General features: G+C 45.2%; 3 non-coding genes across 3 annotated transcripts; 2 read left to right on the top strand and 1 right to left on the bottom strand.

The window, feature by feature from the left end:
• Window positions 1–13,571: 13,571 nt before the first annotated feature.
• TRNAW-CCA lies at window positions 13,572–13,643 on the bottom strand. Its single transcript has one exon. It is a non-coding gene; the product is annotated as a tRNA-Trp (tRNA).
• Window positions 13,644–14,309: 666 nt separating this feature from the next.
• TRNAW-CCA lies at window positions 14,310–14,381 on the top strand. Its single transcript has one exon. It is a non-coding gene; the product is annotated as a tRNA-Trp (tRNA).
• A 962-nt stretch (window positions 14,382–15,343) lies between these two features.
• Window positions 15,344–15,416, top strand: TRNAR-ACG. The gene has a single exon. It is a non-coding gene; the product is annotated as a tRNA-Arg (tRNA).
• Window positions 15,417–16,137: the final 721 nt, after the last annotated feature.

The raw sequence follows: 16,137 nt of genomic DNA, 5'->3' as shown, positions 1-16,137 counted from the left end.
AGCAGAGCCATCTCATCGCCGTTTCTTCAGCTTCTGGGAACTTTTAAACCCTAGCAAGTCTATAAGCAACAGAATAAGGAGTTCTGGAAATTTCAGAAAATATGGATCTGAGCTCTTGCTTTGTTTTGAACCAGGCTCTCTCCGGTTACACCAGTGACTGAAGATCTCTCTGAACTTCTGTTGGGACGAGTTACGTCATTACACTTCTATTTTTTTTGTCAAAAGATACAAGAACCTCTCCTAATTTGCCACTGAATTCAGTGTATGTGATCCTCACTGCAGCTAACAATGATCTTCACATGGCCATCAGTGGAACAGAAGTATAATAATTTAATGCCTCAGGAATATGCTTTGTCGTAAGCTAAAGTATATTCCCCCGAAACATGCTGGAAACTTTAAGGAATGAGAAAATCTTGCTGTGAGGGAAACTCTAGACATATTACAAAGGGGTCAGCAAAGTTAAAAGTTAAATGAACACCTGGTTGTCTCCATCACTATCAAAGCCACTCTTCTTCACCTTTCTAAGAGCTGCACAGTGATGTGACATAGAAAAGGTGGAAAGAGAATGAGAATCAGGGTTCTGTGATCATGTTTTCCCCTTGAAAATTTAATTTCCTAGGTCATTTTGGAAATGAGAAGAGGAAGGGAGGCGACATTGTTTCCCTCGATGAGTGAAAATACTGTGAGATACTTTCCTCTTGATTTCTTAGAAAGAAAATCTTTTTTCTCATGAAAATTCAAAACAAAGTGGAAAATACTGATTTCTGGGAAACTGTGAGCCTCCTGAACTTTTTCTCTCATACATAACTTCCATCAGAATGTGTTCATCCTCCAGCCGGACTTCCTCACAAATGACTGCCCTGCGAGCCCCACGGAACTGTGCACGTTACTCAAAGAAACAATTGACAAAAATTGCAGAATCAAAACGCCCTCTGATGCCCTTTGATCCGGAGGCACTTACTTTGAACAGCAATTCAGCGTCCCTGCCTGGCATGTCCCTGTGACAGCGAAGGTGGGTGGGCATGCCCCAAAGCGGCAGAAATTTCCCTGGCTCTTGCACTCTGCGGTGTCAGCGTGAAGAGGATCAGCAGAACCTGTGGGAAAGGGGAAGGCATTAAAATCTTATTTTTCAGTCTAAAATTAAGGATAAAGATGCAATAAACTGCGATACTCTTTTAGGAAGAGTGTCAGCAGCAGCACGGATGGTCTTGATCCCATCCTCTGCATAGCATCATCCTGACAGCATCAGATTTTGCCTGTTGATGATTGCTTTTCTACCCCACACACAGACTTTTGCTTACGACTCCTTTCATTCTTCATCAGATCTATTTTGCTTCTCACCTGGAGCAGCCTGGAAGAGGAGGAAGACAAAAGCGAAGAGCAGGTAGAGGAATTTCATGGCTGCCAGTTGTTTGTTGACCTTTGTGCTCCTGCAAGGCGTCTCAAAGACTGACAGAGGATGAAGTTTCCCTGAGGAAGAAGCTGGAAAAGGCACCTGATATTTATAGGGGCCGCGGGATTGTGCAAGTTTGACGGCTGAACGCGTTGTCAATCAGTAACCGTGACCAACCTCCTGGAAAGCTCGTGGTTCCCCCCTTTATCACAGATTGTAATGAAATGTGCAACGAAAATATTGCAACACCCAGGGGTGAATTTCCACTGACCTTGACAGTTACATAACATGACCATCACCAAGCCACAAGGAGCTGCAACCACTCGCGTGGTTTTTGGAGACGTGTTTTCTGGTGTGGGCATGGGGGTGGGTCAAGTGGCGGGCTTGGGACGCCGCCACCCTTGGAGTCTGGACCCAGTGTTGACCTTGGATTCATCTCTCACTGACAAGTCACAAAATGCTTTGCCTCCATCTCCCCATCCCTGTCACCAGGCAGATGATGTCAAAAGCAAAGGAAAGTGTTGCGAAAGATTTGAGATGATGCAACTTTATCACTTTTTAAACAGGTTTCAGGACATCTTCACCCACTGCACAAGGTTGACTCAAAGCTGTCTCCCTCCTTTAATTTTCATTGATATACCACTTGGAATGTTTTGCGTTTCTTCCAGTTTTTGACATTCCTCTTTGTTTCCCCTCATATTGCCCCCAAAGCTTGGGAAAACAGGCTGATTCTGTAAGAATTTCAGCAAGCATAATGCCTTGACATGCAATATCTTCTGGGGCTTCATGATTGTAAAGTTTTCTGAGAAGCATTGGTTAGAGGATCCACTACTGGAGGTTCTTCTTCATGAAGTCCTGAGCCTGTAGATGACAAGTGACTTCAACAGCTTTGCACCTGTGGGAATTCTCCCTTTGTCCAAATGCCCTCACACATAAAACCCAGATTAATCTCTGTCAAAGCCCAGGTGGTCCTGCGGTTTCTAGCTCTGACATTCTGGTTCAGTGGTTTGCTTCCTTATTACCTCGTTTATTGTATTTAATTCAGAGTTAATGGCATTTTTGTTCTAAGAATTGTTCTTAGGATGAAAACATTAATGACGTTTATGTTTAATCTACATACAAATGGGCAAGCTTAAGCAGCTGACAAAGTAGAAACTGGTTGAGATACTTAAGTATGTAACATGGAGCAGAGAACACTACAATAAACATTGATTTCCCTTTTCCACACATAAAATCTGATGAGGAAATGCCAAGTGCTTCACAATGTTCTCTTTTGTATCCTATCCGTTGAAAATATCTTTTTTTTTTTCTTTTTTTTTTTTTCACTAGCAACTCTACAGATTCCCTCATTTCTAATGGAGAGGAGATCTGATGTATCACTTCTCTCTTTTCTCTTTCAGCAACTTGTCAGTGGGACACCTTGACAGAGACAGACACCTGACATGCAACATGAGCAGGTGGAGAAACCAGAAAACAAAACCCTTTTGTTTTTATGAAGACTTGTTGAAATGTGAATTTTCCCCACCTGTCTTTCACACAGGCAGGACAGCAGTGTTGTGACATTTTGCAAATGGAAATGTGTGGGTTTTGAGCACTCATGGCTCCCTAAAGAAGTTTGTGTTAAGGAGGAGTCATGTTTTCCCCAAATAAAATCAGAATGTGGCACTGGGGGAGATGGTGACTACTCTTTGCTATTACATGTTGCATTTGAACAAGCTCCACTCATTCTCAGGGCTGTACTCTTTCCCAGCTGTGGGACAGAATAAATCTATTATCCAAGTCAAATTGTTTAAATTTTAGTGATGCAAACTGCCATAGCCTTCACAGGTTTTGCTGAAGAACTTTATTTCTCACAGAAGGAAAACAATCCTCTAGGAAAGTGAGAAACATTTGAAGCCCTGCTAGCAGAGGCAGCCTGAAAAAGTCATTCAGAGTAACAGGAAAATTCCATGACTTTGACTCCTAGTAAAAACAAAGACACGTGCAAATCGGTTACTTCAAACCAGGCAGAACTTGTATAAAACACCTGAGGAGCAGAGCAATTTGTGACCTGGGGCTGGAACACAAAATCCTGTGCATGGAGTTGTGTCCCGCAGCAGGCAGAGCCAGGAAGGAGCCCTGGAGACCTCTGTTCAATGCTAACTTCCAAACATGAGCTGGGAACTCAAGGATTTGTGTGTAACTCCCCCAAAGAAATCAAGCTCTCCCAGCAAGTAGGTGTTGAGGGGACTACTTAAAACCTTAAGCAAGAATACTGCTATGTGAATAAGGCATAAAAGATTCCATGAGAATGTTGGTAGCAAGCAAGAGAAAGGGAAAACACACATGGCGCTTAAAAGACATTTAATTTTGGATTTAAGATCTGGAAGAGGTTGGCAGTCTGTAATAATAGAAGCTCCCTTACCTGTGCTCCAACAGCCGAGTGGCAGAGAAGGACTTGGTACATCAGCAGGTCTCTGGATGATCACGACGGATGCAATATCTCAGAGCGGTGCTTCCTTTTTTTCTCCCCATTTACTGATAGTCGATGTTGCAAATCTGTAAGGTATGAATAGATATTTATGTTCTGACGTTTGCAATCCAGTTTTGCTGTAGCAGCACAGTTTCCCAAAGGTGATATTGCCGAGGGAGCTGAAATGCTGAGTGGGGCCAGCCTATGCAAACATCACCTCATCCTGATAAAGGAGCACGCAATGGCTGAGATTTTCAGTCTTCTGCAGTGCAGGTGTTTTTCTTCCCTTCCTCCCTTCTCGGTTGACAAATGACCTCCCATAATAGTTTATAACAAGCTCCATATATAGTATTGATTGCTTTTTGCCTCAGCATTTTCTCGGAGTTCTCTTCAGCACAACTTAAAAGCTAACAGCTAATAAAATGGGTTTTTTTTCAGGGTCTAAGAATTGTTATTTATAATGGAGTACATGTGTTTGGATACTGATAGGAGTTGATTTTGACATTTTAACCATGAGTATGCCTTTAAAGCCACTGCGACACATGGTTATTTAGGAAAGCATGTGCTTAGATCCTACTAAACCCAAGTTTGTGTTAGTATATATTTCAATATTCTCCTGGCTTTCCTAATTATGGCACAAATTGTAGAATCATAGAATCATAGAATCAAAGAATGGCCTAGGCTGGAAGGGACCTTAGAGATCATTTTAGTCCAGCCTTTCTCTCGCCAGGGACGCCACCTTACAATATATGCAGAGTGATTTATGTTTGCAGTACTTCATCTTCTGTTGGTCAACAATAAGTTAATTAATTATGACAATAATATGTTCTTTGATCATGCCCTTTGTCTGACTCTTCCAAGACTTAGCTAACAAGATAAAAGAACACAAACTGAAATCTTACATTCATTTTATCATCATCACCATGTACACACAGGGCAATTTTTACAAACACATTTGGATTTTCCAATTTTTGTAGCCAGCTTTTCCCCTTTTGCAGTTTTCTGTGTGGAAAATCACTGCCAATCAAATTTATTCTTTCGCAGTGTTAGTAACGGGGTCATTCTCTCCCAGAGTTAACTGCAGAGGCTTCTCAGTAAAAGATTGAAGTTTTTGCACCTCTCCCTGTGAAGCTGACATCCAGCCTGCTTCTCCATTGCATCTTACATCTCTTGACACGTAGACATATCACTCATAATTCAGGGAAGGAGCAGCTCAGACCGCAAATCCATGTGCAGTCTTGACCATTGCCACAGTCACTGGGGTATCCTTTGGCATTGCCTTGCTAAGGGCACAATGAGAATGGGAATGTGAGGGGTGATGTTGCTTCATTCATGGAGCTATATTAGTGGAAATCCTCTAATGGACACACTTTGCTCTTGAGTAAAATATTCCCACATGTGACTTGTCAGCAGAGTGTTTTATGCCATGTGACATAGGTTAAATGGGTGCAGAAGGCTCAAAGCAAAGACCACTAGGCACCTTCTACCTCTGGTCTTCCATCAGTTCTCACTGCCCTTGTGATATCACAGAATCACAGAATTGTTGAGGCTGGAAAAGACCTCTGAGATCATCAAGTCCAGCCTGTGACCCAACACCAGCTAGAATGGTCCTCTTTTAGAGAATCTTTTTAGAGGAAGAAAAGCACAGTAGAGCAGTTAATGAATCCTGATAGCTAGAATGGTCCTCTTTCACAGAAACCTTTTAGAGGAAGAAAAGCACAGCAGAGCAGTTAATGAATCCTAATGTATGAGGGATTTTTGAGTGTCACTGAAGAGGCAGAGGAGGAGGCTGGAGAGCCCCTCTGCACGTAAGGGTCAGCCATGCTGCAATGCTGAGGTCTGGGAACCTTGTTAATTATTATCTATCTTTGGCTGCTTTGATCTCAGTTGCCTATGCCCTTATGTCGCAATTCATAGAGAGTCAACATTAAATAGACCTTTACACGTCAGTCAGCACAGAGAACTTAACATCCTCTGCACCTCTACAGCCCACGCAAAAAAGAGGGTTCCTCTGTAGAGACAAGGGCAAGAGGGAATAATAACCAGGGAGAGGAAGGCTGAGAGGTAGGAACTGTATGTCATGAAGAAAAGACTTGTACTTCTCTGGTCCTTCATGATGAGTTCCCTGACCTGTCACACAGCACTGACACTGCTGGAGGGATGCTTTTCCTGCAAGGGGCTGAAGCTTCTCTGTGGCTCATTTCAGACAAACTAGCACAGAATCTTTAGTTTTTAAGAATTACTGTGCAGCTGGCTATGAACTAAAAGACCAGAAGTATTTTCATTAGATTGTGAGCAGTGTCTATGTGCTTCTCTCTGTGCAGCACCAAAATAGCTACTCCTGGGGTGCATCAGGTGGATTTCTGTTGACTCTGGTGCTGTCATCATCAAAACTAAAACCACTAAAGCTTCTTTGGCTCTTATTAGGTAGGAACCTGCTAATGCTGCAGCCACAAGAATTAAGAGTCATATATATCTGACAGGTAGCATTTACCTCTACCTGCATATACGTGCTTGTTTTCATGTGTAATAGGCAAATCCGCTGTGTCTGCTATATCCAAAATCTCATTATAACCTGTTGAGTTGTGGCTAATGCAGTTAGTGGAGTCTGTGCAGTGATCCATCTGGCCTCTCTGTGTCTGTGCAAACAGATTAAAAAGTGCCATGACATGATCACTGAAACTTGATCATCCATAATACCAGATTATTAGGACAGCCCTGGCAGTTTTGTCTTCTGCTAGCTCTCTGCCAAGAATTCCTAGGCTGTTTCGATGATTAGCCCTGGCTAGCAACTATTTTCGTGGGCAGTCTGATGTCATAACCTTGTTTTAGAGGCCAAGACCATTGCACAATATGGATATGGTCACAGCATGCCATAGGATCTCAGGACGTAGGGGAAGGCATTGATTGCTAATATAGAAGTATAACTTTTCAGGGTGTATTTGGAACTCATCATATTACAGTTTATTCACATTTGTCTGGCTTTGCACCAATTGCAAACTAGTCATTAACAAGGTGCTCCCAGCAACCACCTCCCTTCCCCACAGCTCACGTGTCTTGAGTGCCTCTGTCTTTCTGCGAGCAATTTTCCTATGCTATCAACGATTTGGGACTGAGACAACTAGCTTCTTCACAGCTCAGTGTCTTGATTAAGGTTTTGGAGTTGCACTGGGTTTCTTCACCGTGCCTGCCATTGCTTGAGTGTCACTGCGACAAGAAGAAATCACAGTGAGTAGGTGCTTGTGAGTGACATCTAAATCCCACGTTGGAAGTCAAACATTTGGAGTTCTCTACTTGGATAGATGACACACAACGGGAGATAATACTAAAAGAGAATGTATCACTAAACTAACACAAAAAATATGTCCATGGGGTTATAGAAGATGGCTTAAAATACAATCCTTTAAAGAATAAAGAAAACAAGCCACCTAGAAGACTCCCTTGTCATAAATTCCTAGTTACTGCGATTTACTCACTTGCTTCATTTCTAGCCTTCTGGAAAGCAGCACATCTGAGCTCAATATCATGGGCAAAACCCGACTGTGCAAACCATGATGTAATCAAGTGCATAATCAACTTCCAAATAACTAGTCAGTGCATTGGGAAATGCATGCAGGGGCTGAAGGTGTATGCTGTACTTGCTTTCTACCTCCTGGTGGGCTACGTGGGCTGGGGATGGGAAGAGAAGGGGCAGTGCCTGGCTGAGGACCAAGAGCTCTTTCCTTGTGCCTTCATCAACTAAATATTTGCTTTCCAGTTTCTAGTTTAATACCAGTTTCAATTAATTTCCTTGCTGAAACTGCACCCTTTGTGGATTGAAAACACCTCAATATACAACTATGCCAATTCATAGTGGTCAGGGACAGGACGCTAAATGTCTCCTTGATATCGGTTGTCTCTATCCCTTAAATCATAGAATCATAGAACAGTTTGGGTTGGAAGGGAACTTAAAAATCATCTCGTTCCAACATCGCAGCTTCTCTGGGCAACCTGTGCCAGTGTCTCACCACTCTCATAGAAAAGCATTTCTTGCTAATATCTAGTCTAAATCTACTCTCTTTCAGTTTGAAATCATCACCCCTTGTCTTATCACAACACTCTCTAATCAAGAGTTCCTTCCCTTCTTTTCTGTAGCCCCGTTTAAGTACTGGGGGGCTGCAGTAAAGTGTCCTCAGAGCCTTCTCCGTGATGAACAACCCCAATCCCCTCAGCCTGTCCTCATAGGGGAGGTGCTCCAACCCCCTGATCATCTTCATGGTCTCCTCCAGATCTGCTCCAATAGGTCCATGTCCTTTTTATGCTGAGGGTCCCAGAGCTGGACACAGAACTGCAGATGGGAATCTCTCCAGTGCAGAGCAGAGGGGTAGAATCTCTTGCCTTAACCTGCTGGCCACGCTGCTTTAGATGCAGACCAGGATGCGATTTGCTTTCTGGGCTGCGAGTGCACATCACTGGGTCATATTCAATTTTTCACCCACCAACACTGCAAGTCCTTCTCTGCAGGGCCATTCACAATCCACTCATCCTCAGCCTAAGTTTGTGCTTATCTCTCTGAGATAAGTGTCTGTCAGGTGAGTTTCTGACAGCACCATACAAATCTGTTCTCTGCCTCTCTCCTTATTTCATCATCCCATGGATGGTGTTTCCTCACAACTCTGGTCCCCATGCTGAGGGATGAGACTTGGTCCAGTCCAAGACTGATACTTCCGAGGCCAGCCTGGAAGAATCGCTCAAATGGAAAGGGAAGTCACTGAGGTGTTGATTTTTGAACTCTTTTGTTCACAGACACACCAATAGGGCATAAGCCAATCTGATTTTCATCTGCTGAAGTTGACAAAATGCTCAAGGCCATTTGCAGGTATCCCACCCACATCAGCTAAGAGAGTCACTTTTGCATAAAGGTCTCCACAGAGCCACCCACGGCTAATAGTTCCTGCTCCTCTGTGCATGACTTTGCTGGGAAATTATGCTTTTAATGGCAGCAACTCCACCCCACCCCCTTTCTAGGATGGGATTCCTCCTGGGTAATGAGCCAGATACTGCCAGGCAAATGACCTTTGGAAAGACCAAGACTTGCTAGCAACATTACGGGCTGCGTTTCTCAAGAGTCCCCTGTTTGGCTTTCACACCCACATCTTTGCGGGGTTGTAAAACATAGTTTTGCCCACCCTTCACCCTCATCTCCAGCCCTTCAGAGGGACACTGTGTATAGGTTTATGGCTGTTGGTACAAAGACCACAAGTAAAGGTTTGGTCTTGGTAAGGAATTAGAAAAATATAGCAAAAAGCCTAACTCCTTATCAATGCAAAAATGTGTCACCTCTTCACTGGCATCACTGCTCTTTAGGTAGGACCTGTAAGGTCTTTGCATCCTCATGGTTTTCTTTCCCCTCCTTCCCATAAGTATTGTAAGAATTAATGTACGAATGGTGACAATGCTCTGTTTTCCCAGGGGACGGCAATACCTCTGAAACGCTGTAAGGACAATAAACCTTTGGTGTTATACCTCTATCAGCCTTGGGAGAAGGGAATTAAAGTGCTGAGCAGTGCTCTGTGCTCCAGCTCCATCTTGCCACCTCCTTTCTCAGGAGAAATCCACATTAGGGACTTCCTCACTGCAAACATAAGGCATAAGAAGTGTCTTAGAACACTTCTGGGGCTTTGAAAACCCAATGAACTGTGATAGAGCAAGGAATAGTATTAGAAGAAGAGTCATCTGCAAACCGACGAGCTCTGTGTGTCTCTCATTTAAACATTTTTCCATTTAAAAAATATAGTCTTGATTGCATTTCACTATCAGCATTGATGTCTGCTCACAAGAGTGGTCCTTGTGCTTTGTCTAAATCTTCTTGGACTTTGTTCTAGCATTCATCCAGTTCCTAAGGAGACAACCAGATAGCCTTTCAGGAGTATATCCTGGGTCTGCACCTAGAAAAACAAGTGAAAAATAGCAAAGAGAGGTTAAAAATATCATTATGAATGCAGCTCTTGAACTTGGTATCACAAAGCAAGTTGAAGATTTGGGGGAAACAGTGGAATAAAAAAGTTAGACAGTTTTGATTCCAAAAAAAAACTGAGAGAAAGGTGCAAATATGAGTGTGTGCATGTGTGTTTTGAGGTTTGGAGATTGCAACAGAGGTAGATAAAAGAAATTACTCTGAGTTCTTTTTCTTGTTTGTTTTGGTTTTTTTTTCCTGAAATAATTTCAAAGAAGTATTTCTTGTGGATGTCTTGGCTGATAATCTATCTCATACCATCTGTTTTATGGTCTGATTTTAAAGGTATCAGTGTATTATCTGAAAGTCCTTCTGCCTCCTGATATAAGCCCTGTGCTGTCTCCAAAATATATACTGGAAATAAACAATCCCCAACAACTCTCTGCTGGGGTAATCTTGACCTTCTTACAAAAAGGACAGCAGAACAAAAATGACTTTGTTTTGGTCACTAAGAGGGAGATGTGACCTTGTCCCCAACTTAGAAACTGAGCCACACAAAATCCAGAGCTGGACTCAATCTAGTTGCTGCAAGCAGGGATCCCAACTCAGGAAAGCCGGGCTTGTGCTCCCAGGCTTCATGTTCTCCTCTGCTCAAGCTCACTGTATGTCAATATTTAGAGTAAATTGGTATAATGGATCCCAACAGGACTAATTACAATTTTCTGAGAGCTGGATTTTCACTGGAAAATAAAGTTATATCTGAAACAGCCTTTATTACAAAGTTCTACAATTTTATGGAATATTTTGAATACTTTCTCCCCCACACTTCCCTATCTGATATGGCCTCAAAGACTTTCTTGTTTATGCAAGGTAGAGGGTTTAAACTAGAAAAGTTCAAAGACCCTCAAGATTATTTAATAATTTGCTTGTTAAATAATTTTGTGACGACCTTCCTTGTGTGGGAGAAATCAAGTTCCGCTGCCTGGTAAACCGTCCCTTTGACTAAACCCCATCACTTGCCATCAATTTCCTACGTTGTGACACAAATCACTGCTGCTCTAAAAAAAACCCATTAAAAACCCCCAAAACAAAACTTTTAAAAGTCTTAAAAGTTCAGGCCACTGAACTGTGAGAATAATTGCAAATTTCAGCATTTTTTCTGAAATACTAAAACTGCTCTCATTGGCTGCAGTGAAGATAATACTTCTAACCAGAAGTATACCAGAATAATATTTCCTACCAGATACCATTCTTCCAGCAGCGCGCTAGCACTCCCAGGAAAAGAATCTAGCAACCTGCACTATATTATGGGTGGAAATGCCCGAATTTCTTTCCATTCAGAGAAGTTAAAAGGACATAAAATCACATTACAGAGACAGAGAGATGGTACAATCATAGAATCATAGAATCATAGAATCATAGAATCACAGAATCCCTTCTCCTGGCTCAGCAGGTGCAGGATTTGGCATGTACAGGTTCCAGCTGCAACGCTTTCCCCATGTCACAGCCGTGTGCATTTGGTCCATGGTCAAGAGACATCTCACCCTGCCTTTGGGTGCTGCCCTTGCTTATTTGGTTTTGGAAAGGCCGAGGACATAAAAGGACGGTGAGGTGGCGACATCTGGAGGGCAGATCCTCTGCTCACTCAACCCACTGGTGACACATCAGCAGTTTAGGGACACAGGATAGGAGCCTGTAGGTCTACATTCATCACGTAAGTGAGAACGGGAGTCATGGAAGGACCTACACTTAGGGGTTTTTGGTATGGGATTAGGAACTGTGGAAGCACACTGAAGGACCTTCCTCTCCTTAGTTCATCAGATTCTTCTGTCTGTGGCTGCCATCCCCAAGCCAATGTCATCCCTGAGGCTCTCTAGAGCTGTGATGCCCAGCTGTGGGATGGTCTGAGCCCAGAGGTGGTCTGTTTTCCCCTCTGCCCCCATCCTCCATGACATCTGTGAATGGTGCCAGATAAGCTGGGGGGTGGGTCTCCCAAGGCTGGGTGGTTGGACAAGGCAGCCTGTGTCCAAGTAGCCTAAGTTCCTTGCACTTTCAGGCCAGCAGCATTTCCACATGAAAATCCACCTTCCATGAATCCATGGAAATGACCCTTTTGAGACACTTCATCTACAAGATAGGCTTAGCTGATCTTCCTCACTGACTAAAGAGCTACACAAGCTTCTAAAGATGTTAGTCCAGTACTATGTTCAGATATCATCATTCAGCTGTTGTGTAAACATCAGGAACGTGTCTGAGTTCACTGGAGGTGTGAGCTCAAGTCTGCCTTGTTAGGTGAGTCCCACACGTGTTCTCATGAACTTTTGGCTCAATGTCCTCCTCTGTGTGCAGAACGTAGAACTGTGGAACATTTCTTCCTGCTAAATGCCTGATCCTGGCACAGGAATAGCAGCCTGGACCTGATATGGGTAAAGATGGAGAAACTATGTTTCCCTCCCTAGTTTTTTCTTGCCTTTCTCATCACTCCATTGTGTCTTTTCATTATGCCTCCTGTTTCTGGTTTTATTTTAAATTCACCTTTAAGGAGTTTAGCTACTTGAATGAACTCGTGTCAGGTCATTCACATAGCTTCACAGAATCATACAGAATCACAGAATGTCAGGGGTTGACAGGGGCCTCAACTAGTCCAACCTCCTTGACAGAGCAGGATCATCATCTCTGTGGCTGCACTGGACTCTCTCCAGCAGTTCCCTGTCTCTCTTGAGCTGAGGGGCCCAGAACTGGACCCATCTGGATTCCAGATGTGGCCTCCCCAGGGCAGAGCAGAGGGGCAGGAGGACCTCTCTCGACCTACCAGCTACTCCCCTTCTAACACAGCCCAGGATGCCATTGGCCTTCTGGGCCATGAGGGCACACTCCTTTTCTTCCAGCCCTCCATCCCCTCTGTCCATCTCACCAAGAAATGGATGGGAACTTATACTTTCATAAGAAGAGAGCTGTTCTGGGCCATGAGGGCACACTCCTTTTCTTCCAGCCCTCCATCCCCTCTGTCCATCTCACCAAGAAATGAATGGGGAACTTACACTTTTATAAGGAGAGAGCTGAAGATCCTGATGACTAGACCTGACAGATTGATTTAGGTTTCCAACAGACAGGTGTTTCAACAGAATCAACAGACACCAACATAGTGAAGCACATCCAGAGGCAGCCACCAAGGTGGTGGGGAACTTGAGTACTTGAGATGTGAGGTGAGGTGTAAAGAGTTGGGTTCATTCAACCTGAGGGAGAATCTGAGGGAGAACCTGAGGGATCTGATCTAAATCTCCAAACATTTAACTGCAAAGTATAGAGTAGATGGACCTAGACTTTTTTCAGAGAGCACAGTGATAAGATGAGAGGTGAAAAACACAAATAGCAACAAAATAACATGTTACTATAGGGTGCCAGGCTCACAAGGGACAGAGCTGCAATGGATAATGTGCCCTGTTATGGATCAGGAGACCGCAGGCTGGGTTTTTTGTAGAAGTACACATCTGGAGTCAGATGCCTTTGCCCTTCTGGAGAGGAATTGTGACCAAGACACGTCGTACCCAGATGTGGAGCCACAGCTGGGATGCCCACTACCCCAATGTCCTTTGTAGACACAGGATGAGAGTAGGCTGCAACTATCCAGATGCTTTGCAACACTGGTCCAGCAAGGAAGAACCACTCTGCCATCACTCATTTACTGCCCTTCACCAGGACTGTGGAGTACAGAGTGGGAGAGCAAAAACACAGTTACCTGTGAGATGCTCATCTCACAGTGCTACACCAAGGAGCAGGGGGGTACTTCCTGACCCTGGTGTGATTTGAACACACAGCCTTCTGATCTGGAGTCAGACGTGCTACCATTGCACCACAGGGTCAGACCTGGGAGATAATTTGCACAAATGTCAACCCAGACTTCATGACCATGCGCATTACTTTGAGGGAAGGGGACTTTCAATTCATCTGACAAAGGAATGGGGGTGTCCCTGACAGTTGTCTTGCAAAGAGGGCTCTAAATGAAGTGCATCAGAGGAGGAAGGCTAAAACATGACCATTGCCCAGAGTGGCCCTGCAGGGCCTTTCCCAGGAGAAAGAGGCTCCTGTGCCTGCTGTCTCCAGAGGGACAGGAGGGAAGGTGTCCCACCATCTTCCTGGGGAGACAGAGCCCATTCACCTGGCAGATGCACAGCACTGACCTCAAGCCCCGTGGCAGGAGGAGGGACCTTCATGCCTTTTGCACGGGCTGGGTGAAGCCACGTTCACCCCAACAGGAGGATGGAATGTACTTATTGCTCAGCTGCCCCTGCAGATCCTGGACCCTCTGCACCTCTGTCCCATCTCCCTGGGCTTACAACCTTCAGCTGGGTCAACAAAGCTCTGAGCATGACTTGCTCAGCAGCTCCTAAAGGGGTGGTCCTGTCTTCTCTACCTTCTATAGCCTGTCTCTGGACTTGGCCCACACAGCTCTGGAGTGGTCCCCATGGAGAGGACATCCCCACCACCCAGCCCAGGGGCAAGGCCACCACAATCCAAATCTTCATCCTGGCCTCGTGGCGCAAGGGCAGCGCATCTGACTCCAGATCAGAAGGTTGTGTGTTCGAATCACACCGGGGTCAGCCTTTCTACACCACTCCTCATCTTATCTATTGCCCCTGCTTTTCTCCACACATCCTCCCCACCACGCGCAGGGCTCTGCAACGCACTGGCCACCTCAGCTAGAGGGGGGCACCTCCACAACCACCCATGTGCCAACTGTGGTGCCCAGAGCTTTGCTTTCAGCCAGGCAGCAAGGATCCACTTGACAGGTTATGGCTCATGACCACAGGGAGGTCTTGTGCTGGGGGTCTCCCACCACATCTTGCCTCATCAAGAAGCTGAAGAAAGGCAAGTCCTCTCCTCTTCAGGAAAGTGCAAGAAGCTTCATAACTGCCTGCTCAGCCCTGGGGGGCCTGGATTACGCACGGCAACACTTGCCTGGGAGGGTAACACGGACGGGTACAGGCAGTGCAGAGGATTTATGGAGGGAGAGCTTCAAGGACAAGTATCACTCAAGGATTATGGAAATAGAGGCACGTTTCTGAGGAACAACAGAAGACCTTTTTTCAAGAAGGGTAAGAAGGAGGATCCGGGGAGACCTAGTCTGCTCAGTCTCACCTCAGAGACCTCGTGAAGACTATGGAACAATGAAAGCTATGCCCAAATGAACAAAGAATCTCAAAATGAAGTGGAAATAACCGGAAACAGGGACCATGGATTTGCCAAGGGCAGATGACTCTTGCCCAACAAGATTGATTTCTCTGGTCATCAAAAGGAGACCAGGGAACATCATGAGGGGGTCTCCCAGATGTGTCACTCTAGAAGGACACAGAGTGTCTGAGCTCAATCACAAAGTAGAGCAAAGTGACTCGACCGGGGGGCTCAGAACGTCGAGGTCAGCGGTGGGCAGGCCAGCTGACATTCTGCACGGCTCCATATTGCACTGGATCTTGTCTGATGTCTTTGCAATGGGCTCAGAGGATGTTCTACACAACCAAGGGCATGGGCCGCCTTCCAGGGCCATGAGGGTGCTCAGGGGCCAGGGCCAGTGGCGCAATGGACAACGCGCCTGACTACGGATCAGGAGATTGCAGGTTCGACTCCTGCCTGGCTCGACTCTTTTAGCCTGGAGACAGACCTTCCTTCTGCTCCCTCACCAAGGGTCTTCCTTCTCCTGCCCATCATCTCTCTTTCCAGGTCTTCTGTGGGCCAAAAGCACTGAGTTGTCCTCTTGCCTTTCAGGATGGAATGAGTTCCTCCAGACCCAGAGGCACTCCAAAAGAGCCAGACCTTGGTGCCACACCTCAGCCAGGGGCACCTCAGCAAATCCCACAGCAGGATGGAGGTGCCTCCTGAACTGTAGCTCTCTGGGCTGGACAGACCTAGCAGTCTCAGGCTGTCTTGGCAGGTCCTGTGCTCTGGTCCTCAACTACTTTTGAGGCTCATGTTGGTCTTGCTGCTGCTCGTCAGTGCCTTGCAAAATTCTTTTGCACCGTTGGTGAGCCCCCATGGAAAGCATGAACAGGTCACTCATGTGCAGGACTGTCCCAAGCCTGGCCTCAATGTGATTCAGACATCCAACCTTGTGATCCAGGTGCAGACAAGGTCAGAGAAGAGAGATGCAGCACCTGGGCATTTCAGACCCCTCACTTCTATCACTTTGCAACCTTCTTTTTAGAAATTAGGATTGCTCAGGAGAAAACATGGTGTATGAGACAGGAAGAGGCAAATGTATGTCTACTAGTAGGGTTTAAAAAACACTAACTAGGGGAAAAGCTCTAAGAGGTCTGGAAACGTATGGAGAATGTATTGGGTTGGCTCAGACGGATTTTGGTG

Source organism: Apaloderma vittatum, unplaced genomic scaffold (assembly GCF_000703405.1).
Source record: "Apaloderma vittatum isolate BGI_N311 unplaced genomic scaffold, ASM70340v1 scaffold7583, whole genome shotgun sequence".
Lineage (NCBI taxonomy): Eukaryota > Metazoa > Chordata > Aves > Trogoniformes > Trogonidae > Apaloderma > Apaloderma vittatum.
Note: the sequence above shows the minus strand (reverse complement) of the source record. Positions and strands in the feature narration are given on the sequence as shown.